The sequence below is a fragment of the Hemitrygon akajei genome, chromosome 1 (assembly GCF_048418815.1).
Source record: "Hemitrygon akajei chromosome 1, sHemAka1.3, whole genome shotgun sequence".
Taxonomy (NCBI): Eukaryota; Metazoa; Chordata; class Chondrichthyes; order Myliobatiformes; family Dasyatidae; genus Hemitrygon; species Hemitrygon akajei.
This window is the reverse complement of record NC_133124.1, coordinates 100,494,346-100,521,266: the sequence shown is the minus strand read 5'-3', so window position 1 is coordinate 100,521,266 and position 26,921 is coordinate 100,494,346. Positions and strand designations below refer to the sequence as shown.

Sequence of the window (26,921 nt, the reverse complement as noted above, 5' to 3'; positions counted from 1 at the left end):
TCTCTCCACAACTCTAGTTTAAACCCCCACTCCCTGTGCAGCACTAGAAAATCTTCCTGCTAGGATATTAGTCCCCCTCCAGTTCAGGTGCAAACGGTACCTTCTATGCAGGTCCCACCTTCCCAAGAGAGCCCAATAATCCAAACATCTGAAGCCCTCCCTCCTGTACCATCTCCTTAGTCATGTGTTAAACTATTTCTGGTCTTAATAAAGCCAAACTTGGTGTGGGTTTACATAGGAACATTTTATTACTGAACTGCTGCTCAACCCAGTGCACATGCCACCAGTTCACCATCGTAACTTTCGGTCCGGGTTCACCTCTAGTGACTGAAATTCTTTATTATGCATGCATGAAAACACACCACTTTCCGAGGTAGAGAGCCCAATGGTCCAAAACGCTGAAGCCCTCCCTCCTGCACCATCTCCTTAGCCGCATGTTAAACTACATGATCGTCCTACTCCTGGCCTAGTGAGGAGTAGGACGATCATGTCCTGGGTAGCAATCCTGACATCACAACCCTGGAGGTCCTGTCCTTCGTGTTAGCATCGAACAACCTGAACTCACTTTGCAGGACCTTTTATATACTTTTATATAATGCTTTATTCTTTATAACTGTTGCACAGTTGCTTTTTGCTGCATGTAGCACCAACACACCACAGCAAATTTCTAATACGTGTAAATGTGTATGGTGAGTAAGGTTGATCCTTAATGCTTGAAAGCTCGCCAGCACCTCTACTTCCTCAAGAAGCTAAAAAAATTTGACATGTTCGCTTTGACCCTCACCCATTTTCATTGATGCACCATCAATCCAGATGCCTCATGGCTTGGTACAGCAACTGCTCTGCCCATGACCTCAAGAAACAGCAGAGAGTTGTGTATATAGCTCAACACATCATAGAAACCAAACTCCCCTCCATGACGAGGGGTCTCGGCCCGAAATGTCGACAGTGCTTCTCCCTATAGATGCTGCCTGGCCTGCTGTGTTCCACCAGCATTTTGTGTGTGTTGTTGTTCCCCTCCATGACTCTCGAGTGTGCTTCTCAGTGCATCAGTGAAGCAGCCAATACTATCAAAGATCCCATCCATCCCAGTCATCCTCTCTTCTGCCATACCCTGTCTAACCCCTCATGTAGAAAATACAAAAGCCTGAAAGCATACAGCACCAGGTTCAAGGACAGCTTCTATCCTACTGTTGTAAGACTGCTTAGCGTTTCCCTAGGTATGATAAAATAGACTCTTGACATACAGTCTACCCCGTTGTGACCTTGCACCTTACCGGGTATGTGCACTGCACTTTCTCTATAACACTTTAGTCTGCACTGTTCCTGTTTAGCCTTATACAATCTCAATGTGCCATTGCATAAATTGATCAGTATGGACGGTATGCAATTCTAGAATCTTGGCACATGTGACAACACTAATAAACAAAATTGTACATGTAAAACTGAATATTTATTCAGCTATTATGTGAGTTTGCTGTGATGCAAATTGGCTCCATTGTACTGTACATTTTACAACGACTGGATTGATTGCTGAAACCCTTGGGAAAATCCTGAGGCTACGGATCTAAAACAAGGCCTCAAGTGCCAACTTTAAGTTTTAAGTCTAACTGCACCAACCCTTTAACACCAATGTCTGGACATATATTAGCCATAGATTTGAGGATCTATTCTTATAGAACACTGCAGCATTGTACAGGCCTTTCAGCTCATGATGTTATGCCAACATTATAAACTACTCTATGATCAATTTAACCATTTACGCCTACTAGCCCTTTATTTTTCTATCGTCTAAGTGTTTTTTAAATACCACTAATGTATCTGCCTCTACCACCACCCCTAGCGGGATGTTCCCAACATGCTACGTGTAAAAAATTTCATCCGCCATCCACCCTTTCACTTTCCTCCTATCACCTTAAAATTATCCCCCCTTCTATTAGCCACTTCCGTCCTTGGGAAAAGGTCTCTGGCTGTCCATTCGATCTAGGCTGCCTTTTCAGCATTTTACATTTTGCATTTAGATTTTCAGCATCTGAGATCTTTTGATTTTCACTTCTGCATTTACACATCCTGTTGCCGTCATTGCAGAACTGTGCCATGAAGAAAAATTATATATTATGTATTCATTAGGCCATGAAGAAAAATTATATATTATGTATTCATTAGACCAAAGCCAATATCGGTGTGCTTAGCCCTCTGCTCTACTCTCTTCATGCATGTGACTGCAAGGATAGGTACAATGCTATATTTTAGTTTGCTGATGATAACACTATTCTTGATCAAATCAAGGGTGGTGATGTTTCAGTATGTTGGCGAGAGATTGAAAAACTGATTGATCAGTTCCACAGCAACAACCTCCCAGTCAACGTCAGCAAAACCAAAGAGCTGATTGTTGACTACAGGAGAAGGAAACCAGATGCTCACAATTCAATCCGCAACATGGGATCAGAGTTGGAAGGGGTCAGTAACTTTAAATTCCTTGGTGCTAGCACATCATGGAATTTTTCTGGGAACATTGCAAACACCATTACAAAGAAGCAACACCAGCACCACTACTTTCTTAGATGTTTGCACAGATCTAAAACTTTGACAAACTTCTATAGATGCACAGCAGAGAGTATCCTGACAAGTTGTATCACAGCTTGTTATGGAAACACCAATTCCCAGGAACAGAAAGGCTCAGTACATCACAGTCAAAGCCCTTCCTTTTACTGAGCACATCTACAAGGAGCACTACCACAAGAAACCGGCATGCATCATCAAGAACACCCACCATCCAGGCAATGCTCTCTTCCCACTGCTGCCATCACGAAGCAGGTATAGGAATCATAGGTCCCACACCACCAAGTTCAGGAACAGTTATTACCCTTCAACCATCAGGCTCCTGAACCAGCGTGGATAGCTTCATTCACCACAACTCTGAACTGATTCAACAACCTATGGAATCACTTTCAGGTACTCCACAACTCATGTCGTTGGCATTATTTATTTACTTATTTGAACAATTTCTCTTCTTTTGCACGTTGGTCAGTCTTTGTGTGAAGTTTTTCTATTGTATTTCTTTGTTCTACTGTGAATGCTAGCAATAAGCTGAATCTCAGGGTAGTATATAGTGACATATACTTACTATACTTTGATAGTAAATTTACCCTGAATTTGAATGTCATCAACAACTGCCTACAAAGGGCCCTATGGAAATAATTTTTTTGCAAACTTGCTCTTTTATTTTTTGACTGATTCAGCATTCAGCAGATCTTCCCAGTTAAAGAGTGTTGTTTTAGTTCACTCTGAACACATAATTAATTGGAGGTGGCAGTTTTCAGAATGAATGTTAATCCAATCTCACCACAGATAGCTTGAATTTATGTACACCATTCCACGGCACGTCTCTACAAAGAACAGGGGAGTTCTCTCGTTCTGAGCAACCTTTATCTTTGGACCCACATGTAAAACACAGCGTGCATTCAGTCATTATTCTGACAACTTCTTGAATTTGTCGCCGTCGTCATCGCTAGGTTGCATCTGGAATTTCCAGTTGGCGGACGATTTCCCTCCGTGCTGCTCTGTCCCGACACTTGTCGTTAACGTTGTTGTTTTGATCCTTTATTAAGACTGACATATTAAGAAATCATGTACTTGGCAGGTCACAGCAGCGGTTTGCCTTTGCCTTCTGCCGGATGAGTTTAAAGAGATCACCAACTCTCTTCTTGGTAGATCATCTGCTTGCAAAGCAACCATTGTCCTCTAAGGTCGTAGCTCTGCCGCCTTCCCCACCAGTCTCCTGCTGGGTCCGCCATTGGCCATTGGTCGTAACCCCGAGCAAGGGACCCTTACCAGGTGCTACCAGCCGGGTCAGCTGGACCTGGGGTGTTTTGCTGTGTCATGCTCCGGACCGGGTGTTGCGGCAGCCGGCGACTGTGGCGAGGACACCGGGGATGGAGCAGCAGGGCCTGGGCTCGAAGTGGCAGCGCCAGTGGCTGCTGATCCCGGGCACGGAGGCGAAGGGCTGCGAGCAGACGTCGCAGGCGAAGGTGAGCTCCTGGGAAAAAAATAACAGGAAACACATTTTCGTCCTTAAGATCTTGTCCAACCCTCCTTTGGAAGAGACGCATTCTCACAGTTCCTGCTGTGTTTCTCCCACCTCCGCCTCCTCCGTCTGCCGCTGCTGCTGCTATCCCGCCACCGTCTTGAATCTTGAATTTGTAGCGATTAAAACTGGCTGTTTTGTTCTGTGCGTTTTACAAGACTGGATTAGCTCTCAAAACATTTTGAGAAGTCCCAATGTTACAAGGAAACATTTTATAAATGCAATCCACCTTTTTACAAGTATTTTATCACTGGGTCTACCAGACATCCCACATCTCCCAGAAGTTCTGGGAGTCTCCTGCATATTGATAGCAGCTCCCTGATGCCTGCAAATTATATACAATATCCCGGAAATCGATTTTTTTGAGGGGGAGAGGGTGAGGAAGAGCGAGAGCGAGAGCAAGAGAGAGCATCCTGATTGGTCTCTTATTGTGCTAAGTAGTCCTATCAGTTTTGTCTGTGGGCGGGTTTTACAGTCGACCTCAAAAGTAATGACAGTGTTGCTCACTACACTGTTTGCAACAGTAACTTTTCTATTGCCCATAGTGGGTTAAATGACTGTAAAAGACATGCTGAGGTGAGTTTAACAAGTGTCATTCGTTCATTACCGTAGCTAATGTTATTTAAATTAGCTGGCTAGCTGCTAAGGAGCTTCTTCTTCTTCGGTTGTCCATCGGAATCCGATGACAACGTCCACTCCTTTAACGGTGAGATTTTTGATGACTATACAGTCCTATCCTGGACCCACAAGCTCTATTGCAGGTGGGACATGAATATGTGGTAGTGGTGGTGGTGGTAGTGATGGCAACCATGGCTGCATTTCTCCTGGCTCTCTTCTGCTGTCTTCTGGTTGTTCTTTCCATCTCCAGAATAGGAACCCCATCCCTACACAGCTGTCGCCAAGTGTTACGGTCAGCAGCAACGTCCTCCAGGTCCTCAGGTCTGATCTTGCACTTCCTTAAAGCATTCTTCATCTGATCCTTCATCTGATCATCTGCACTTCTTCAGCCCTCCAGCTGAACGTCGACCATGATGTAGCTAGCCATATAACACTCTGTGGGGTAGCCGACATGGGGGCATCCTTATCACATGCCCCAGTCACTGCAGCTGACGCTGGGTGATCAGGGCCTCAATACTTCTGCAGTTGGTCTTTACAAGTATTTCAGTGTGAGGCACCCGCTCACGCTAAGTAATTCCTAGGATGCGCAGAAGGCAGCTTATGTGGAAACGCTCCAAGGACTTGATGTGATGGTTGTAGGTTACCCAAGCTTCACAGCCATAAAGGAGGGTGGTGACACAGACCGCTTGGTATACAGAGACCTTTGTTGAGGGACGAAGGCTCCCGTTCTGAAAGACTCTACGCCGAGGTCTCCCAAAGGCAGCTGGTGCCTGTTTAATGTGGCTCTAGATGTCATTGTCAATGCCGCTATACTCGGAGAGAATGCTCCCCAGATATTTGAAAGATGGCACTACTGACATCTTTTCATCACCAACAGTGAAGGCAGGTAGGGTGGGTGGGACACTGGTACTCCATTGGCAAACCACTTCTGTCTTGGTGGTATTGACGGTCAGCCCCATCCTGCTGTACACTCTCACCATCACAGCCAGGACAGTCTGAAGATCCTCCGGAGTATGGGCCACAAGAGCACAGTCATCTGCATACTGCAGCTCCAGGACCCGTTCTCTATGGAGTTTGGTGGTTGCGTGGAGCCTCCTGATGTTAAAGAGGTTGCCATCTAATCTGACATTCACTGCCACACCACTGCTGTCTTCAATCTCGTTGTGGAGAAGCTTGGTAACACACAAGAGGAAGATGTTAAAGAGCACTGGTGCAAGCACACACCCCCACCTCACCCCTGTGCGTACAAGGGAGGGCTCGGACTCTTGTCCTCTTATGGTCACCCGAACAGTCATCCCATCGTGGAACTGGCGGAGGATGTTAACAAATTTATTGGGACAGCCAAACCTGAGGATAACATCCCATAAGAACTCTCTTTGCACAGTGTCGAATGCTTTGGAGAGGTCAACAAAGGCCATAAACAGGTCTCCCAGCACTTTTCCTGAAGCTGCCGGGCTGTGAAGATCATGTCGATCGTGCTCCTGTTCTTCCTAAATCCGCACTGCGATTCGGGCAGCATTGACTCGATGATGTTGCTGATGAGCCTCTGAAGCATCACCTTAGCCAGGACCTTTCCAGCAACAGAAAGGAGTGATATGCCCCTACTATTGCCGCAGATAGCCTTGTCACCCTTGTTCTTATAAATTACAACGATGTTTGCATTTCTCCATTGCTGTGGGATGTTCTCATCAGTCCAGGCCTTGGTGATGTACTGGTAGAGGGTGCGCAATAGGCGGGCCTTAACAAACCAAGGACTGGCAGCCTCCTGCAGTCAAGATGTGGGACCGGTTATCCTGGGTTCACATTGCCACCGGGATTTACCTCATCATGGTGAAGATAGTGCCACTGGGGATGGCACACACCCTGTGGCACTTTAATATCTTCCTTGCGCAGGTCTCCACCTCTGACCACAGTGAACAATATCAGGCTAAGGAGCTACTCCATTGATGTCCTACATGATGAGGCCAAACTCCCTGTAGACTTGTTTAAAGTTGTAATAGAATAAAATAAACTTCATGATAATATAACATAAGTACATATTTTAATGTCACATTTTCTGCATATTCCCAGCTTGGTTTACAGATTAGACAAAATATAATACTAAACAAAGTATTACATACACCCTTGGAGGTCGACGGGGGTGGGGGGGGGGAGGGGGGAGGGGGAGGATAGGGAGTTGTGGGGGGGTGGGGCGGTGGTACTACCTCCCTGAAATGAGTTTTTGTAGTCTGATCTACTACAGGAATCGAGGCAGATTCAAAATGTGACCTTAAGTGCCGTTCTTTTCATATGTGTTAAGGTTTGTTCAAATGATTACATTATGACAGCAATACACTATTATCCGATATTCAGCACTTCATAAAACACACCATTTACAGGTTTAAGTTAAAATATCGTTATCACTGTCCGCAACACATTCGAGTACCGTTGCGGGAAATCGCACCCTGAAGTTTAACAAATTTCACGGCACACGTCGGTGATGTTAAACCTGATTCTGATTCTTTTAAGTTCTAAATGGAACCGCAACAGCCCCTCAACATTAATGTGCGGACATGGATTAGCAATGGATTTGGGGATCCATTCTTGTGACATTTTTAAAACTCCATCGAGGATGCTTGTGGAAAATTCTAGCATGACACGACACGGAGCGTGAACAATCTGCTACTTCTTCACCTGCCTTGAAGATAGGGGAGGGAGTTTTCATGGTGGTGGAGTGCGGGGCGGGGTTGCTAAAGAGTTTGCAACGACTTAATACCAAGAATAGTCGCTTTTTCTGTATTAATCTGAGTCTCACTGGTTACATTGAATAGATATAGGACCTTGATTTTTCAGACAGTTCTCCAACGTGCCCATATAAAAAAAGATCTTTAATGAGATCATTAAATGTGAGGAAACTTAATTTCCTGGGCGATGACATCAGAAAGGGAGAAATAAAATGCGAGGCCGTATGCCGGGCAAACGCGGGGGAGAAAATATATGGACACTGTGAAAGAACTAACTGATCTAGATGTGCGCGGTATCATTGACGCTGAGGGATCGTTCGAGGTGAAGAGCCGTTATCGCGCAAAGCACATGAAGAACAAGAAGACTCAATCGTGATCACCGACCCTTCTTCCTCCAAAAGTTTACAATTTCAATCTCCATTTAAACTGTCAGGCGCCTCGTTTAATTCGTTTCAACTAAATCGTTTCGCATGCAACACGATTCAATGTTATCAAAGCGAATGGTTTGGGGGAAGTTAACAGTTAATTCTTGTGATACAAAGTGCTGGACTTACCCGACAATGTGAATTTTCAGTCCTTAACCAGTCTGCACTTTGAGATAAAGGCCAGGAAGTTAATACAAGTTAAACTTTGCAGCAAAAACTTCTGAACGGTTTTGTTCACTCAGCGAGATCGTTTCTCATCATTGAAATTAGTTCTTCCAGCATTTTGTGTGTATTGCTCGGGATTTCCAGCATCTCCAGAATTTAGTATCTCTGGTTCTCCCGTCACTCTCTTAAGAAATTGAATCGCCTGAAACGAAAGGCGGAATTTAAGGCAGGCTCCACCTAGCTGCCAACAAAGCTGTACGATCTATATAAGATCATCAAATTTTTCGAAGCCCCGCCGGTTCGCGAGCGAGTTGGGCGATGCGGCACTAATCCTTCCTTGACCACACATGAGACGATGGAGTCATGGAAAGTTTAACAAGCACGAGACTATCTGCAGAGGCTGGAAATCCAAAGTAACATACACAAAATGCTGGAGGAACTCATCCGGCGGGACAGCATCTATGGACAGGAGTAAGCAGGCGGCACTTCGGGGAGGTGTCGACTGTTTACTCTTTCCCATGGAAGTCTAAAGTGATCTTTGCGCAATGAAGTGCGCGAGAGTTCGTCGCTGTCAATTAAAGGTACCTGGAAGAATTGGAATGTGGTGGGATTCATGTAGAATTAGCGGAGCCAGTAGTGATCAGATTCACCGTTGTCTCTTCAGTATTATTCTCTGTCCACTGCCTCCTACAGGAGACCAGAAGGCAGGCGGGGGATTTGGAAGTTGAATGTCGATCTGTTGACCCCAGAGATCATGGAGAACTAGGGAGGGATTACGGAGATTGAAGAACCGTGAAATCCCTCTTTGATTCTCCTATGCAATGGTGGGAAGTGGCCAAGGAGTTTTTTTTTGTCCACAAAAGGGTCAGAAGCAAGGCAGAATCGGAGGGAATTGTGTCAACTCCAGACAGACTTGCAGCAACTTTTCCTTCTGCAATCGAAGTGGGTGGAGGTGAGGAAGGAACTCTGTGAGGTGAAGAGCTGACAAGCCCAGCTCTTTGCTTTAGAATCCCCTAAGATCATCTTCAGATCTAAGATCCACACAGTGGAGAAGGTTGAGATGTGCTCCAACTTAATCCTCCAAGAGGCTCACTGGGGAAGCTCGATGATGCATAGCTTTTCAAAAGGGGATGGCTCAGTTGCATCCTTGCATATAAAAACTTAACGAATCTGCAGATCCTTCTATGCCAGTCTGCATGACAGAAGAGCTGCAGACTGTAGAATCTCTCAGAACCTCCTGTCATCGAAAGAGTCTGGAACAACCCCCTAACAGTGGAAGAGCTGACTAGCCCAGGTGTGACGTGGCAGCACTAGCAGAGGCCGCCAGACGTCAGTTGCGGCTCAGCGCTCGCACTGGTTACACGTGCATTTGCTGTTCGCTGATATTTTGCGTTCACTGTTGACTTTGTGTTTAATTTCACTGTGAAAATGTCAAAAGGAGCTGCAGATACACCTATGGGTAACAAAGTATACGGGAGGATGTGCGTAGGTCTGGAGCTCTGCCGGGTCCTAAAGTCCACCTGCACTGAGCCAGGTTAAATAAGGGATTTGAGCATATGTGCTTTTTGGTATCTGTGGGGTTCCCAGAACCAATAAGGAGGGATTCTGAAATCCAAAAGTTCTGTATTCCGAAATGCAACTGGCCCCAAGGATTTCGGACAAGGGATTGTGGACCTCTACCTATTAAAACTTCTCTTAAATGTTGAAATCAAGCTCGCATGCACCCCTCATGTTGGTAGCTCAGTCCACAATCTCACAACACTCTGAGTGAAGAAGTTCCCCTTCCCCAATGTTCTCCTTAAACTTTTCACCTTTCACCCTTAACCCATGACCTCCAGGTTAACCAACCACAGTGGAAAAAGCCCACTTGCATAAACCCTATCTGTACCCCTCATAATTTTGTATACCTTTTTCAAGTCTCCTTGCAATCTTCTATGTTCTTAGGAATAAGTTCCTAAGATATTCAACCTTTCTTATAACTCAGGTCCCCTAGACCCAGTAATAACCTTGTAAGTTTTCTCTGTACTCTTTCAACCTTGTTTACTATAGTTTGGTGATCAAAACTGCACTCAATACTCCAAATTATACTCCATCTTATAAACTTCAACATAGCATCCTATCTCCTGTACTCAGTACATTGCTTTATGAAGGTCAATGTGCCAAAAGTTGTGGTTACGAATTCTCTCTATCTGTGACACCACTTTCTATGAATTATGCACCTGTATACTGAGATCCTGATGTTCCAGCACTCTCCTCAGTGCCCTACTGGTCGCTGTATAAGGCTTACTCTGGTTGGTCCTACAGAAGTGCAAAACCTCACACTTATCTGCATTCAATTCCATCTGCCATTCTCCAGCCCGCTTTCCCATCTGCTCCAGATCCTGCTGCAAGCCACGATAGCCTTCTCTACTGTCCACTACACCCTCAATCTTTGTGTCATTCACAAATTTTCTGATCCAGTAAACCACATTATCATCCAGATCATTGTTATAGATGGCAAACAACAAAGGGTCTAGCACCGATCCCTGTAGCACACCAACAGTCACAGGCATCCAGTCAGAGAGGCAGCAATCTACTATCACTCTCTGGCTTCTCCACAAAGCCAGTGTTTAATCCAATTTACTACCTCATCTTGAATGCCAAGCGACTGCACCTTTTTTGACCAACCTCCCATGCAGGACTTTGTGAATTGTCTTACTAAAGTCCATGTAGACAATATCCACTGCCTTGCCTTCATCCACTTTCCAGGTAACTTAATCAAAAAACTATAAGATTAGTTAGACATGATCTACCAAGCACAAAGCCACGCTGACTATCCTTAATCAGTCCATGTCTATCCAAATACTTATATATCTGGTCCCTTGGAATACCTTCCAATAACTTTCCCACACTGATGTCAGATTCACTGGCCTATAATTTCCTGGTTTATGTTTAGAGCCTTTTTTTAACAGTGGAACTCTAATCCTCTGGTACCTCTCCTGATGTGAAAGATGATTTAGATATTTCTGCTAGAGCCCTGGCAATTTCTGCATTTGCGTCCCGTAGGGTCCAAGGGAACACCTTGTCAGACCCTGCTGATTTCTCCACCCTGATTTGCCTCAGGACAGCAAATACTGTATCAATCCACACTTGCCAGGTCGTTTCTAATGCCATCAAATTTGAATCTCAACCCATGGACCACATCTATCATTTTGCAAATTTACTTTGAATCTAATGGCATATGTACACAGGATGCAGAGTGTTTCCCCACACAAACTTTTGACACCTCCCCTGCCTTGTTCCCTAATAGCAGATCAAGTATCACACATTCTCTTGTTGGGGCTTCCAAGTACTGATCGTAGAAACTTTCCAAAACACATTTGCAAAACCCAATGCCATCTAGTCCTTTTACAGTGTGGGAGTCCCCATCAATATGTGAAAAGTCAAAATCACTTAGTATAACAATTATGTTTCTAGCAGCAGTCTGTGGTCTTTTTGCAAACTTGATCCCTTAAATCTCTCGGTTTGTTGGGTGATCTGTAATACAGTCCCATTAACATAGTCATACCTCTCTTATTTCTCAGATCCACCCATAATGCCTCACTAGATGACTTCTCCAATTTGTCCTGATGGAGCACTGCCGTGACTTTTTCCCTGACTGTTACATCACCCCTCCCCCTATCAACCCTCCCACTCTGTCGCATCTAAAACAACAGAACCCTGGAATATCGAGCTGCCAGTCTTGCCCTTCCTTGCAGACGAGTCTCACTAATGGCTACAACAGCATAATTCCAGGTGTTGATCCATGCCCTGAGTTCATCTGCCTTTCCTATGATACTGCTTGCATTTATACTTCTTACATCTGTCTTTCCTACAATACTTCTTGCAGTTTAGGACACTAGTCGCATCATGCTCTTCCTTTTGATTTCTGACTTTGTCTGCCGTCTTACCATCATCTGTCTCCACAACCTCTCCACGAATTATTCCGGCACTTTAGTTCCCATTCCCCAGCAACACTAGTTTAAACCTCATCTTCCAGCATTAGCAAACTAGGGGAGCAGCTGTACTGGATGCGGTGTTATGTTGGGAACTGGAGGTGATTAGGGAGCTTAAGGTAAAAGAGCCATTAGGAGTTAGTGATCACAATATGATTGAGTTCAACTTGAAATTTGATAGGGAGAAAGAAAAATCTGATGTAGCAGTATTTCAGTGGAGTAAAGGAAATTACAGTGGTATGAGAGAGGATTGGCCAAAGCAAATTGGAAGGAGCTTCTGACAGGGATATTCAGCAGAGCAGCAATAGCGTGAGTTTCTGAGAAAAATGAGGTAGGTGCAGGACAGATGTATTCCAAAAACAAAGAAATACTCAAATGGCAAAATAGTACAACCGTGGCTGACAAGGAAAGTCAAAGCCAATGTAAAAACAAAAGAGAGGTCATACAACAAAGCCAAAATTAGCGTAAAGATAGAGGATTGGGAAGCTTTTAAAAACCTACAGAGAGCAACAGAAGAATCATAAGGGAAAAGATGAAATGTGAAAGCAAGCTAGCAAACAATATCAAAGTAAAAGCTTTTCCAACTGTTACGTACCCCATAACTGGGTCAATTACCAGTGTTACATATCCTGTAACTGGATCACTTACCAGCAAAGATAGAGAGGTCCGTTGAAGTCTGATGGCACTATTTTTTTAGAAGTTTTTATTTATAAAGGGGCACAAAAATAAGGTTAATACAAACATTCAGATAACATACGTCGTCAATACTCAATCTAAAGCGCAGGTATAGTAATAATCAATAAGAAATAAGCTCTATCGTTGTCTAGGGGTAATATATTGTCCGATGTAAATATAAAAGTCTCTCAAGGTCACTGCAGTTCCACCAGCTGCTGTCTTTTGGGTTTCACGGTGGTGCACTTTGTTGGAGAGGGAGAGATAGGTAAAGAATGGAACAGTTACCCGGCGGGTTTTCCAACCTTTATGAGTTCGATCCGTCGGAGTCTCGTTGGGGGGTGGCCGTTCACTTGTGGCCTCTCCTGTAGCCAAAGCCGTTCTTCTGTGGTGAGGTCGCCAATCCCAGGTAAGGAAAGGACGCACACGAGCCCCCCACCGGCTGTCGCTATTAAACGCTGTCACAGGATTTCTAGCGTCTTCTGGTGCGTCTGAGGGGCCATCTTTACAACCCCTCTTTTATCTGAACTCACGGGGTCTCAGATGTCAATCAGGTTGGGATGATGCAATCTCTCTCCGTCTCTCCACCCACGTTGCCCTGAGGGTATACACGTAGTACAGTTCCCAATTCACAAAGGTGTCTCCAAGAGACAATGACCACAGTCGCCAGCTTTTGCCTCGCCGTGAAACGAGGGACACCGCATGTATCTTTCTCTTCTCTTGGGTCATTAACCCCCCCTTCACTAGGGCTCTTGCAATTCTCACAAAGGAGGGGGCTGGGATCATAACACCTCCCCTCTTAAAAACGTTTTTACCAGTGGTTAAAACGGAGTGGTACAGTGTCTTACAGGGTTTTAGGATCTAACATAGTACAAAAGCTTTTCTTTTAACTACAGAGCTGTACCGTCATACATTTTTCAGTGTCTAAACCGTTAACGATTACAGTGTCACTTCCTTTAATATGGTAACATCTTGTCCCTGACTAAAGGCTGGTAGCATCAGATTTCAACAGGCAGGGTCCAAGGGGGTTGTCTTTGTTATTCACATGCTTTGTCAAAATCCCGTACAGCCAGTGTTCCTATTTAAAATGGCGCCCCCATTAACCATCACCTTTTTTCCCGTGAGTTTCTACGGGAGGAACTCGAGTAGTTTGGCAGGGTAAACTCCCGTCCACCTTATTCATAGGAGTTCTCGTATCAACACTGGATCCCAGACCTAATTCATTTCTACCCAAATCTTTAGTTTTAAGCAAGTTGCTATTTTTCTCTTCAGGACCCGTCATGCAATTAGTTTCCAATTTAAGATCTGCAAGCGATCCTGCTTTTTCCAGACAGCCTGTCAAGTGCTGCCTGTTCACTCCACATCCTTGAATAACAATAGCGTGTGGGGCCCCGGCAGCTCTCGACTTACTCTGTAAGCGAGCTGCCGGGTTTAAAATTTTTTCATTCGATTTGGGAACTACAAACTTCCTGTTCCCTTCAATAATAATGTTTATCCCCCCATGGTCGAGTTCCACTTTAAGGTTCACCACCCTTTCATGTACAAACACCTGGGAACCCTCCCTTCCCCCAATTACCAGGGTTAATCCTGTCTTCACTGAACCCAGTCCATCTGACCCACAGGGACTGCATTCCTTTTCAACTGAATTAAATACCTGACTTTTTCTGAGCTCCATTAGTAGGTTCAGTACCACGTAAATCCACATCTTGGACACACCCAAACGGGACATCTGCCTCTTCCAGGCTTTCAATACCCGTACCCTTTTCAAATTCTAAATTCCCCATATCCTCCCAGTTACTCTCTGGGCCACTCCCTTCCGGAGTAAACTCAACCCCACGGGTTGAAACAACCTTGTCTGCCAACCCAGCAGACCTCTCCAAGGTAGTGGCATCCTTTTCATCTAGGACTGCCTTCATCTCATTATCGGGAACACCTTGATAACTCTCAACTTCTTCAAACAGGGCTGCCACCCCCGACAGATCATCCATGTCCAACTCTGGACCTTTTAACAGCTTTTTCCGTTTCTCATCTTTATCTCCTACCTCTAGGACCTTTCTCTTCGCTAAGGACAGATCTATCTCCTCTCCCTTACCCCCTTTTACGTTATTATTCCTCGTTTTACCACCCTCTAAACCCTCGTGGCACAGGGTCGGTAAAGTCGTCTCGGCCAAATCAAAACTGGCCAATTTTAAACTGCTCCCGTTCTCAGCTGCCGATCTCGACAGGCTGCGAGTGACTGCGCATGCGGTATAGCTCGGGGACGCTATGGGCGGGGCCTCAACACGCACCGGTCGGCGGGTCATAGTCATAGCTGACCAAATCCTACCCCCGGCTAAATCATTTCCGAGGAGGACGTCCACGTCAGTTCTCGGGAATTCTGATGGCACCCCTATTTCAAATGATCCATACACCAGCTCACAATCCAAAATGACCCTACGTAAGGACACCATTTCTGTCCATTTTCCTATTCCTCTCAGGGCTACCTCGCCCGTCTGAGGTCCGAATTGTAATACGTTACGGCTAATTAATGATAGCTCCGCCCCCGTGTCTCTCCAAATCTGTACGGGAATTGGTGGGTCCCCCTTCCTCACAGACACGGTTCCGTGTGACAGATAAATCTCAGACCCCTCGCGCTCTCTGCTTATCCGGGACCCTCTTGCCGATTTTCTGATTACCACTGCACACCCGATAGGAACCGCTGCTTTCCCTTTCTCTGGCTCCTTTCTCGGAGCAAAGCACCTAGATGCAATATGTCCTCCCTTCCCACAATTAAAACAGGTCAAGCCCGGAAATCTCTGGCCGTCTTGCCTTTCCCCCTCAACCTTACCACTAGCTCCCAGCGGGACCTCTGCCTCAGCCGGCGGACTTTCTCGGTCGTTCCCACGGTCTCTCGGGTAACCTTTTGGCGAGGAAAACTTTGTCCTGTGGGTTAGGGCATATTCATCTGCGAACCTAGCAATTTCTGAGATGGACTTATTCACCTTCTCATTCAAATACATCCGGATCTCCTCCGGAACACACCCTTTTAATTCCTCAATCAGAAATAACTCCCTGATACGCCCATAATCCCCGTCCACCTGTTCCGCGGTGCACCAACGGTCCAAGAGCACACCCTTCTCATGGGCTAGCTCGGTATACGTTTGATTCCACCCTTTTCGTAAATTTCTGAACCTTTGTCTATAAGTTTCAGGTACTAGCTCGTAACTCCGGAGAATGGCCTCCTTTACTTTGGCATAATTCTCCACTTCCCTCTCCTCGATGGACAATGCCGCATATGCTCGTTGTACCTTCCCTTTTAACACACTTTGTAACAACGCCACCCACTGCTTTTTGGGCCACTTCTGATTTACTGCCACCTTTTCAAAAAGCAAGAAATAACTATCAACATCCGACTCTTCAAATGGAGGTACTACCCTCAACTCCCGACTAACATTAAACCTCTCCTCTCGATCTAATCCTTGAGCTCTTCGCTCTTGCCTTAACTTCTCCATCTCCAAGTCATGTTCCCTCTGTTCTCGTCTCTCCTCATACCCCCTTTGCTTTTCAGCTCGGTCCTTCTCTGTCTCGGCTCTTTCCTTCTCTTTCTCGGCTGCTTCTAGCTCTTTTAGCTGAATTTCATGCTGCCTTTGCCTCTCAGCTTGGTCCTGCTCTTTTTTCACCTCTAACCCCTTTAGTTGGAGCTCCTGGTCCCGTTCTTTCTCCTTCTCAGCTGCTTTATTTTAAATTCATGTTCCAACCTTAATTTCTCCAACTCTAGCTGATCCATCCCACTAGCTGGTACTTTTTCAGGGATATTTTCCAATACCTCAGCTTCGAACACATTCTTCCCAATGTAATACTGAGTTATGGCCCCTCGCACCTCCCGCTTTTTCATGGACGACCTCACTTCTGTGAGGTTCAATCCCTTCACCAAATTTAACAAGTCTGATTTGGTGGCCGCCTTTAGCGCCTCCACAGTCGGGTTTTTCATAAATTCACCCACGTCCATCTTTGCTGGTTTCCCGTCTGGCTACCTGTGTAACCAGATTCAAGTTTGGACTTACAAGCCCGATTCACTGGCCTCCCAATTTGGTGTCAAATCCCAGAGACGAGAATCCCTAGTTGTTACGTATCCCGTAACTGGATCACTTACCAGCAAAGATAGAGAGGTCCGTTGAAGTCTGATGGCACTTTTTTTTAGAAGTTTTTATTTATAAAGGGGCACAAAAATAAGGTTAATACAAACATTCAGATAACATACATAGTCAATACTCAATCTAAAGCGCAGGTATAGTAATAATCAATAAGAAATAAGCTCTATCGTTGTCTAGGGGTAATATATTGTCCGATGTAAATATAAAAGTCTCTCGAGGTCACTGCAGTTCCACCAGCTGCTGTCTTTTGGGTGTCGCGGTGGTGCACTTTGTTGGAGAGAGAGAGATAGGTGTAGAATGGAACAGTTACCCGGCGGGTTTTCCAACCTTTATGAGTTCGATCCGTCGGAGTCTCGTTGGGGGGTGGCCGTTCACTTGTGGCCTCTCCTGTAGCTAAAGCCGTTCTTCCGTGGTGAGGTCGCCAATCCCAGGCAAGGAAAGGACGCACATGAGCCCCCCACTGGCTGTCACTATTAAATGCTGTCACCGGATTTCTAGCGTCTTCTGGTGCGTCTGAGGGGCCATCTTTACAACCCCTCTTTTATCTGAACTCACGGGGTCTCAGATGTCAATCAGGTTGGGATGATGCAATCTCTCTCCGTCTCTCCACCCACGTTGCCCTGAGGGTATACACGTAGTACAGTTCCCAATTCACAAAGGTGTCTCCACGAGACAATGACCACAGTCGCCAGCTTTTGCCTCGCCGTGAAACGAGGGACACCGCACGTATCTTTCTCTTCTCTTGGGTCATTTACCCCCCCCCCTTCACTAGGGCTCTTGCGATTCTCACAAAGGAGGGGGCTGGGATCATAACACCAGCAAAGATAGAGAGGTCCGTTGAAGTCTGATGGTACTATTTTTAAAAGTCTTTATTTATAAAGGGGCACAAAAATAAGATTAATACAAACATTCAGATAATGTACGTCGTCAATACTCAATCTAAAAGTGCGGGTATAATCATAATCATCAATAAGAAATAACTCTATCGTTTGTCTAGGGGATACTGTATGGTCCGATGAAGAAATAAAAGTCAATTGTCATTAAAGATGCAGCTTTTTTGGGTTGTGGAGAGAGACAGTCTTAAACTTGCCCGTGTCTTTTATGAGGTCGATCCGTTGAGTCGGGAGAGTTGGTTCCCCGTTGTTAGTTCAAAAATCGTTTTCCGTGGTACCAACCACTGGCTCCCAGGCAAGGGAACCGAACGCACGTGGCTTCCTTCAAATGGCTTCCCGCTATTACGGGATCGCTAGCGTTTCTTCTGGTGCGTCTGAGGGGGCTGTTCCTACAGCCCCTCTTTTATCCTGACTTGCAGGGTTGTAGATGTCAATCAGGTTGGGGGATGATGCAATCTCTCCCCATCACCCAGCCCACTTTGCCCTGAAGGATGTCACGTAGCATAGGATCGCAATCCACAAATGTGTCTCCAAGAGACAATGGCCAATGTCTCGTGACTTTACATCACCGGGGAAGGAGGCAATTTTCACGTCTCTCCCTCATTTCCTGGGTCCCCTGACCCAACCCAATAGTGCTCTTGCAATTCTCACAAAGGAGGGGGCTGTGGGCATAACACCTCCCCTCTTCAAAGCGTTTTTACCAGCGGTTAAAACGAAGTAGTACAGAGTCTTACAGGATTGGGGAAGCTAACCACAATACCAAAGTTTTTCTTTTCTACAGAGTAATACAGTGATACATTCAATTCAGCATCCAAACAGTTAACGATTACAGTGTCACTTCCTTTAATATTTTAACATCTTGTACCTTACTAGAGTCTTGTAGCATCAGACTTCAATTTAATAACCAGCTATTTTTTTTTTAGTAACAAAACTAAGGAGTTGTAATCTTAGCTTACGTGCATTTACAAAAGTTTATGTAAAGACTAGTCTTTCGGTCGTTTTCAAACTTAACAGGCAGGCTTCCAAGGGGGTTGTCCTTATTATTCACATGCTTTGTCGAAATCCCGTACAACCGGCTGGGCTATTTAAAAATGGCGCCCTCCATTAACCGTCACCTCTTTTCCGGTGAGTTCCTACGTGAGGAACCTGGGTAATTTGGTGAGGTAAACTCCCGCCTGCCTCTTTCATAGGGGTTATTCTCTCAACACCGTGTCCCAAACTTAGACCATCTTGTGAATTTCCACCCAATTCTTTAATGTTACACAGGTGGCTAGCCCGCTCGTCAGGACCCTTCAGGCTAATGGTTTTCAGTTCGAACCTTTTTCTCAGGCAGCATTTCAAATTCTGCCTCTTCACACCACATTCTGGAATAACAATAGCGTGGGGGGCTCCGCTATCTCCCGGCTTAGTCTGTAAGCGATCTGCCGGGTTTAAAACTTCTTTATTCGATTTGGGACCTACAGATTTTCTGTTTCCTTCAATAATAATATTTATCTCCCCAGTTTTGAGCTCCGCATTAAGTTTCACCACACCTTCGAGCACAAACACCGAGGAACTCTCACTTCCCACTATTACCAGGGTTAACCCTTTCTTCACTGAACCAAGTCTATCTGACCCAAAAGGACGGCCGTCTCGTTCAGCTGAATCAGATACCTCAGACTTTTTCTGAGCTCCGTTACTAGGTTCAGCACCACGTGCATCCCCATCTTGGACACACTCAAATGGGACATTGACCTCTTCCAGGCCTTCAATGCCCATACCTTTTTCAAATTCTAAATTCCCCTGATCCTCCCAGGTACTCTCTGGGCAACTCCCTTCTGGAGTAAACTCAACCCCACGGGCTGAAACAACCTCATCTGCCAACCCAGCAGACTTCTTCAAGGCAAGGGCACCCTTTTCATCTAGGACTGCCCTCATTTCATTGTCGGGAACACCTTTAGAATTTTCAACTTCGTCAAACAGGTCTGCCACACCAGATAGATCATTCATGTCCAACTCTGGACCTCTTAACCGCTCTAACGGTTCCTCATCTTTCTAGAACCTTGCTCCTCGCTAAGAACAGATCTACCTCCTCTCCCTTACCCTCTTTCACTTTACTACTCTTCGTTTTACCACCCTCTAAACCCTCGTGGCACAGGGTCGGTAAAAACGTCTCAGCCAAATCGAAACTGGCCAGATTTAAACTGCTCTCTGTCTCAGCTGCCTCTCTCGACAGGCTGCGAGTGACCGCGCATGCGGGATAGCTCTTGGAAGCTAGGGGCGGAGCCTCAACACTCACAGGCTGTTTTATGAGCGTCATGGCTGCCCAAACCTTACCCCTGGCTAAATCGTTACCAAGAAGGACGTCCACGTCAGTTCTCGGGAATTCTGATGGCACCCCTATTTCAACTGGTCCAGACACCAGCTCACAATCCATAATGACCTTATGTAAGGGCACCATTTCTATCCTTTTATTTATTCCCTTCACCGCTACCATGCCCGTTTTTCGACCAAATTCTAGTACCTTACTGCTGATCAATGACAGCTCAGCCCCCGTGTCTCTCCAGATTCGTACGGGAATTGGTGGGTCCCCCTTCCTCAAAGACACGGTTCCGTGTGACCGACAAGTCTCAGACCCTTCTCGTACTCTGTCTACCCGGGGCTCTCTTGTCGATTTACTGATTACCATGGCACATCCGATAGGGACTGCTGCTTTCCCTTTTCCCGTCTCCCTCCTCAGAGCAAAGCACCGAGACGCAACATGCCCGCTCTTCCCACAATTAAAACAGGTCAAGCCCGGAAATCTCTGGCCGCCTGGCCTTTCCCCCTCCATCTTACCACTAGCTCCCGGCGGGACCTCTGCCTCAGCCGGCGGACTTTCTCGATTGTTCCCATGGTCTCTCGGGGAACTTTTATTCGAGGAAAACTTTGCCTTGTGGGTTAGGGCATATTCATCTGCGAATCTAGCAAATTGTGAGATGGACTTATTCGGCTTCTCATTCAAATACATTCGGATCTCCTCCGGAACACAACCTTTAAATTTTCCTCAATCAAAACTAACTCCCTGAGATGCCCATAATCCTCGTCCACTATTTCTGCGGTGCACAAACGGTCCAAGAGCACACCCTTCTCTTTTTTTTAAAAAACTTTTTTTATTGTGTTTTCAAGTAGTTACAGAATAAAAGTGTATGAAAAAGAAAATGTGTGTTACCCATCCCCCTCCCCTTAACCCAGCCCCCTAACATCCTTATAGAAAAAAAAAGAAAGAAAGAAAAAAAAAGGAATGCCTGGATATTGGAAGATCCCCACATGCTCCGTGGAGTTCGTAATAACTTTAGTATATATATTTATTTCTTTCCCCAAGTAACCAATTATTTCATCTTCGGAGCACCTATATATTTAATCCTATCTTTTGTAAATAAGGGCGCCAAATTTTCAAAAATGTTTCATATTTATCTCTTAAATTATAAGTAATTTTTTCAAGTGGAATACAGCCATAAATTTCTTTCTTCCAATGATCTATACTTAAATATGTATCCGATTTCCAAGTAACTGCTATAGCCTTTTTGGCTACTGCCAATGCAATTTTTATAAATTCTTTCTGATATTTATTCAATTTGGATATCGGTTTTATCCCTTCAATATCACCTAGTAAAAGTAATATTGGATTATGTGGAAGTTGTATTCCAATAATTTGTTCCAATAAAACTCTTAAATTTGTCCAAAAAGGTTGAATTTTAGAACAAGACCAAGTAGAATGTAAAAAAGTACCAATTTCTTGGTTACATCGGAAACACTGATCAGATAAATTTGGGTTTAATTTATTTATTTTTTGTGGTGTAATATATAATTGATGTAAAAAATTGTATTGCACAAATCTTAATCGGACGTTTATTGTATTTGTCATACTCTCAAGACATAGTCTTGACCAATTTTTTTCTTCAATTTTAATATTCAAGTCACTTTCCCATTTTTGTCTTGACTTATGGACTCCTTGTTTAATTGCCTGTTTTTGAATCAAATTATACATACAAGAGATAAATTTTTTAATCTTTCCTTTTTGAATTAAAGTTTCTATTCCATTAGATTTCGGTAATAACATTGTTTGACCTAATTTTTCTCTTAAATAAGCCCTTAGTTGTGTTACGTATCCCGTAACTGGATCACTTACCAGCAAAGATAGAGAGGTCCGCTGAAGTCTGATGGTACCATTTTTAAACGTTTTTATTTATAAAGGGGCACAAAAGTAAGGTTAATACAAACATTCAGATAACATACGTCATCAATACTCAATCTAAAGCGCAGGGATAGTACTAATCAATAAGAAATAAGCTCTATCGTTGTCTAGGGGTAAGGTATATATTGTCTGCTGTATATCTAAAAGTCTCTTGCGTTCACTGCAGTTCCACCAGCTGCCGTCTTTTGGGGTGCCGTGGTGGTGCACTTTTGTTAGAGAGAGAGAGATAGAGATTAAATGAAACAGTTACCCGGCGGGTTTTTTCCAACCTTTAGGAGTTCGATCCGTCGGAGTCTCGTTGGCAGGGTGGCTGTTCACTTGTGGCCTCTCCTGTAGCTAAAGCCATTCTTTCGTGGTGAGGTCGCCAATCCCAGGCAAGGAAAAGACGCACACGAACCCTTCCACCGGATATCGCTTTTAAACGCTGTCACAGGATTTCTAGCGTGTCTTCTGGTGCGTCTGGGGGGGCCGTCTTTACAACCCCTCTTTTATCTGAACTCACGGGGTCTCAGATGTCAATCAGGTTGGGATGATGCAATCTCTCTCCATCTCTCCACTCACGTTGCCCTGAGGGTATACACGTAGTACAGTTCCCAATTCACAAAGGTGTCTCCACGAGACAATGACCACAGTCGCCAGCTTTTGCCTCGCCGTGAAACGAGGGACACCGCACGTATCTCTCTCTTCTCTTGGGTCATTGACCCCCCCTTCACTAGGGCTCTTGCGATTCTCACAAAGGAGGGGGCTGGGATCATAACACCTCCCCTCTTAAAAACGTTTTTACCAGCGGTTAAAACGGAGTGGTACAGAGTCTTACAGGGTTTTAGGACTTAACATAGTACAAAAGCTTTTCTTTTAACTACAGAGCTGTACCGTCATACATTTTTCAGCGTCTAAACCGTTAACAATTACAGTGGCACTTCCTTTAATATGGTAACATCTTGTCCCTGACTAAAGGCTGGTAGCATCAGATTTCAACAGGCAGGGTTCCAAGGGGGTTGTCTTTGTTATTCACATGCTTTGTCAAAATCCCGTACAGCCGGTCTTTCTATTTAAAAATGGCGCCCCCATTAGCCGTCACCTCTTTTCCGGTGAGTTCCTACGTGGGGGACCTGGGTAACTTGGCGAGGTACTCTCCCGCCTTTCCGTTCCATAAGGGTTATTCTCTCAACACCGTGTCCCAAACTTAAATCATCGTGTGAATTTCCGCCCAATTCTTTAATGTTACACAGGTAGCTAACCCTTTTGTCAAGACCATGCAGGCTGATGGGTTTCAGTTCGAACCTTTCCCTCAGGCCGCATTTAAATTTCGGCTTTTTCACAGCGCTCTCTTGAATAACAACAGCGTGTGGGGCACCTTTACATTCCAAATCAACCTGTAATCGATGCGCAGGCACCGCGTTACCAAGCCCTCATTTCTGTAGCTTGGTTGCTTCTTCTGACACCAATCTAAACTTTAAATTTTCTTCATTCGATTTGGGAACTACAAACTTCCCGTTCCCTTCAATAATAATGTTTATCCCCCCATGGTCGAGTTCCACTTTAAGGTTCACCACCCCTTCATGTACAAACACCTGGGAACCCTCCCTTCCCCCAATTACCAGGGTTAACCCTGTCTTCACTGAACCCAGTCCATCTGACCCACAGGGACTGCATTCCTTTTCAACTGAATCAAATACCTCAGACTTTTTCTGAGCTCCATTACTAGGTTCAGTACCACGTAAATCCACATCTTGGACACACTCAAACGGGACATCTGCCTCTCCCAGGCTTTCAATACCCGTACCCTTTTCAAATTCTAAATTCCCCTGATCCTCCCAGTTCCTCTCTGGGCAACTCCCTTCCGGAGTAAACTCAACCCCGCGGGCTGAAACAACCTCGTCTGCCAACCCAGCAGACCTCTCCAAGGTAATGGCATCCTTTTCATCTAGGACTGCCTTCATCTCATTATTGGGAACACCTTGATAACTCTCAACTTCTTCAAACAGGGCTGCCACCCCCGACAGATCATCCATGTCCAACTCTGGACCTTTTAACAGCTTTTTCCGTTTCTCATCTTTATTTCCTACCTCTAGGACCTTTCTCTTCGCTAAAGGCAGATCTAGCTCCTCTCCCTTAACCCCTTTCACTTTACTACTCTTCGGTTTACCACCCTCAGAACCCTCGTGGTACAGGGTCGGTAGGACCGTCTCGGCCAAATCAATACTGGCCAGATTTAAACTGCTCGCTTTCTCAGCTGCCTTTCTCGACAGGCTGCGAATGCTCGCGTCTATGGTACAGACTGGAGATGCGAGGGGCGGGGCTGCAATCCTCACAGGCTGTTTGGGCCGTGTCATCCTTGTCCAAACCTGCCCCCCGGCTAAATCATTTCCGAGGAGGACGTCCGCGTCAGTTCTCGGGAATTCTGATGGCACCCCTATTTCGACTGGTCCAGATACTAGCTCACAATCCATAATTACCTGATATAGGGGCACCATTTCTATTCTTGTACCTATCCCCTTCACGGCGACCATTCCCCTTCTCCGACTGAAATCTAGTATCTCACGGAGGATCAACGACAGCTCCGCCCCGGTGTCTCGCCTGATTCGGACGGGAATGAGTGGGTCTCCCCCCTTCACGGACACGGTTCCGGGTGACAGCCAAGTCTCTGACCCCTCTCATACTCTGTCTACCCGGGGCTCTCTCGTCGATTTACTGATTACCACGGCACACCCGATAGGGACCGCTGCTCTCCCTTTTTCTGGCTCCTTTCTCGGAGCAAAGCACCTAGAGGCAATATGTCCTCCCTTCCCACAATTAAAACAGGTCAAGCCCGGAAATCTCGGGCCGCCTGGTCTTTCCCCCTCAACCTTACCACTAGCTCCCGGCGGGACCTCTGCCTCAGCCGGCGGACTTCCTCGGTCGTTCCCACGGTCTCTCGGGTAACCTTTTGGCGAGGAAAACTTTGTCCTGTGGGTTAGGGCATATTCATCTGTGAACCTAGCAATTTCCGAGATGGACTTATTCGGCTTCGCATTCAAATAAATCCGGATCTCCTCCGGAACACACCCTTTTAATTCCTCAATCAAAAATAACTCCCTGATACGCCCATAATCCCCGTCCACCTGTTCCGCGGTGCACCAACGGTCCAAGAGCACACCCTTCTCATGGGCTAGCTCGGTATACGTTTGATTCCACCCTTTTCGTAAATTTCTGAACCTTTGTCTATAAGCTTCAGGTACTAGCTCGTAACTCCGGAGAATGGCCTCCTTTACTTTGGCATAATTCTCCGCTTCCCCTTCCTCGACGGACAATGCCGCATATGCTCGTTGTGCCTTCCCTTTTAACACACTTTGTAACAACGCCACCCACTGCTTTTTGGGCCACTTTTGATTTACAGCCACCTTTTCAAAAAGCAAGAAATAACTATCAACATCCGACTCTTCGAATGGAGGTACTACCCTCAACTCCCTACTAACATTAAACCTCTCGTCTCGATCTAACCCTAGATCTCTTCGCTCTTTCTTTAACTTCTCCATCTCCAAGTCATGTTCCCTCTGTTCTCGTTTCTCCTCCTACTCTCTTTGCTTTTCAGCTCGTTCCTTCTCTTTCTCGGCTCGTTCCCTCTCTTTCTCGGCTACTTCTAGCTCTTTTAGCTGAATTTCATGCTGTCTTTGCTTTTCAGCTTGGTCCTGCTCTTTTTGCACCTCTAACCCCTTTAGTTGGAGCTCCTGGTCCCATTTCACCTCTAACTCCTTTATGTGGAACGCCCGCTCCCTTTCTTTCTCAGCCCTTTCTTTCTCTCTCTCAGCCCGTTCTTTCTCCTTCTCAGCTGCTTCCAGCTGCTTTATTTTAAATTCATGTTCCAACCTTAATTTCTCCAACTCTAGCTGATCCATCCCACTAGCTAGTACTTTTTCAGGGATATTTTCCAATACCTCAGCTGAAAACACATTCTTCACAATATAGTACTGAGTTATGGCCCCTCGCACCTCCCGCTTTTTCATGGACGACCTCACTTCTGTGAGGTCCAATCCCTTCGCCAAATTTAACAAGTCTGATTTGGTGGCCGCCTCTGGCACCTCCACAGTTGGGTTTTTTATAAATTCATCCACGTCCATCTTTACTGGTTTCCCATCTGGCTACCCACGTACCAGATCCAAATTTTTTGACTTACAAACCCAATTCACTGCCCTCCCAATTTGGTTTCAAATCTCGAGACGAGGCCCCACGTTGTTACGTATTCCGTAACTGGATCACTTACCAGCAAAGATAGAGAGGTCCACTGAAGTCTGATGGTACCATTTTTAAACGTTTTTATTTATAAAAGGGCACAAAAGTAAGGTTAATACAAACATTCAGATAACATACGTTGTCAATACTCAATCTAAAGCGCAGGGATAGTACTAATCAATAAGAAATAAGCTCTATCGTTGTCTAGGGGTAAGGTATATATTGTCCGCTGTATATCTAAAAGTCTCTTGCGTTCACTGCAGTTCCACCAGCTGCCGTCTTTTGGGGTGTCGCGGTGGTGCACTTTTGTTAGAGAGAGAGAGATAGAGATTGAATGAAACAGTTACCAGGTGGGTTTTTTCCAACCTTTAGGAGTTCGATCCGTCGGAGTCTCGTTGGGAAGTGGCTGTTCACTTGTGGCCTCTCCTGTAGCTAAAGCCGTTCTTTCGTGGTGAATCGCAGGCAAGGAAAAGACGCACATGAACCCCTCCACCGGCTGTCGCTATTAAACGCTGTCACAGGATTTCTAGCGTGTCTTCTGGTGCGTCTGGGGGGCCGTCTTTACAACCCCTCTTTTATCTGAACTCATGGGGTCTCAGATGTCAATCAGGTTGGGATGATGCAATCTCTCTCCATCTCTCCACCCACGTTGCCCTGAGGGTATACACATAGTACAGTTCCCAATTCACAAAGGTGTCTCCACGAGACAATGACCACAGTCGCCAGCTTTTGCCTCGCCGTGAAACGAGGGACACCGCACGTACCTCTCTCTTCTCTTGGGTCATTGACCCCCCCTTCACTAG

The 26,921-nt window shown here is 45.5% G+C and overlaps 1 protein-coding gene across 4 annotated transcripts in view; it reads right to left on the bottom strand.

Annotated features, from left to right (window-relative positions):
* The window catches only part of LOC140729084 (CMP-N-acetylneuraminate-beta-galactosamide-alpha-2,3-sialyltransferase 1-like), a 142,595-nt gene that overhangs the window by 90,525 nt on the left and 25,149 nt on the right, over positions 1-26,921 (bottom strand). Inside the window, exon 1 of one of the 4 annotated variants that reach the window (XM_073048440.1) lies at positions 8,604-8,711. The exons of 1 other annotated variant lie outside the window; for it this stretch is intronic. The gene's annotated coding sequence lies outside the window, so the exon portion shown is untranslated. Of the gene's footprint in view, positions 1-7,982; positions 8,531-8,603; positions 8,712-26,921 lie in introns of those variants that run through there. 2 more of the 4 variants (XM_073048460.1, XM_073048421.1) reach the window with 2 other exon arrangements.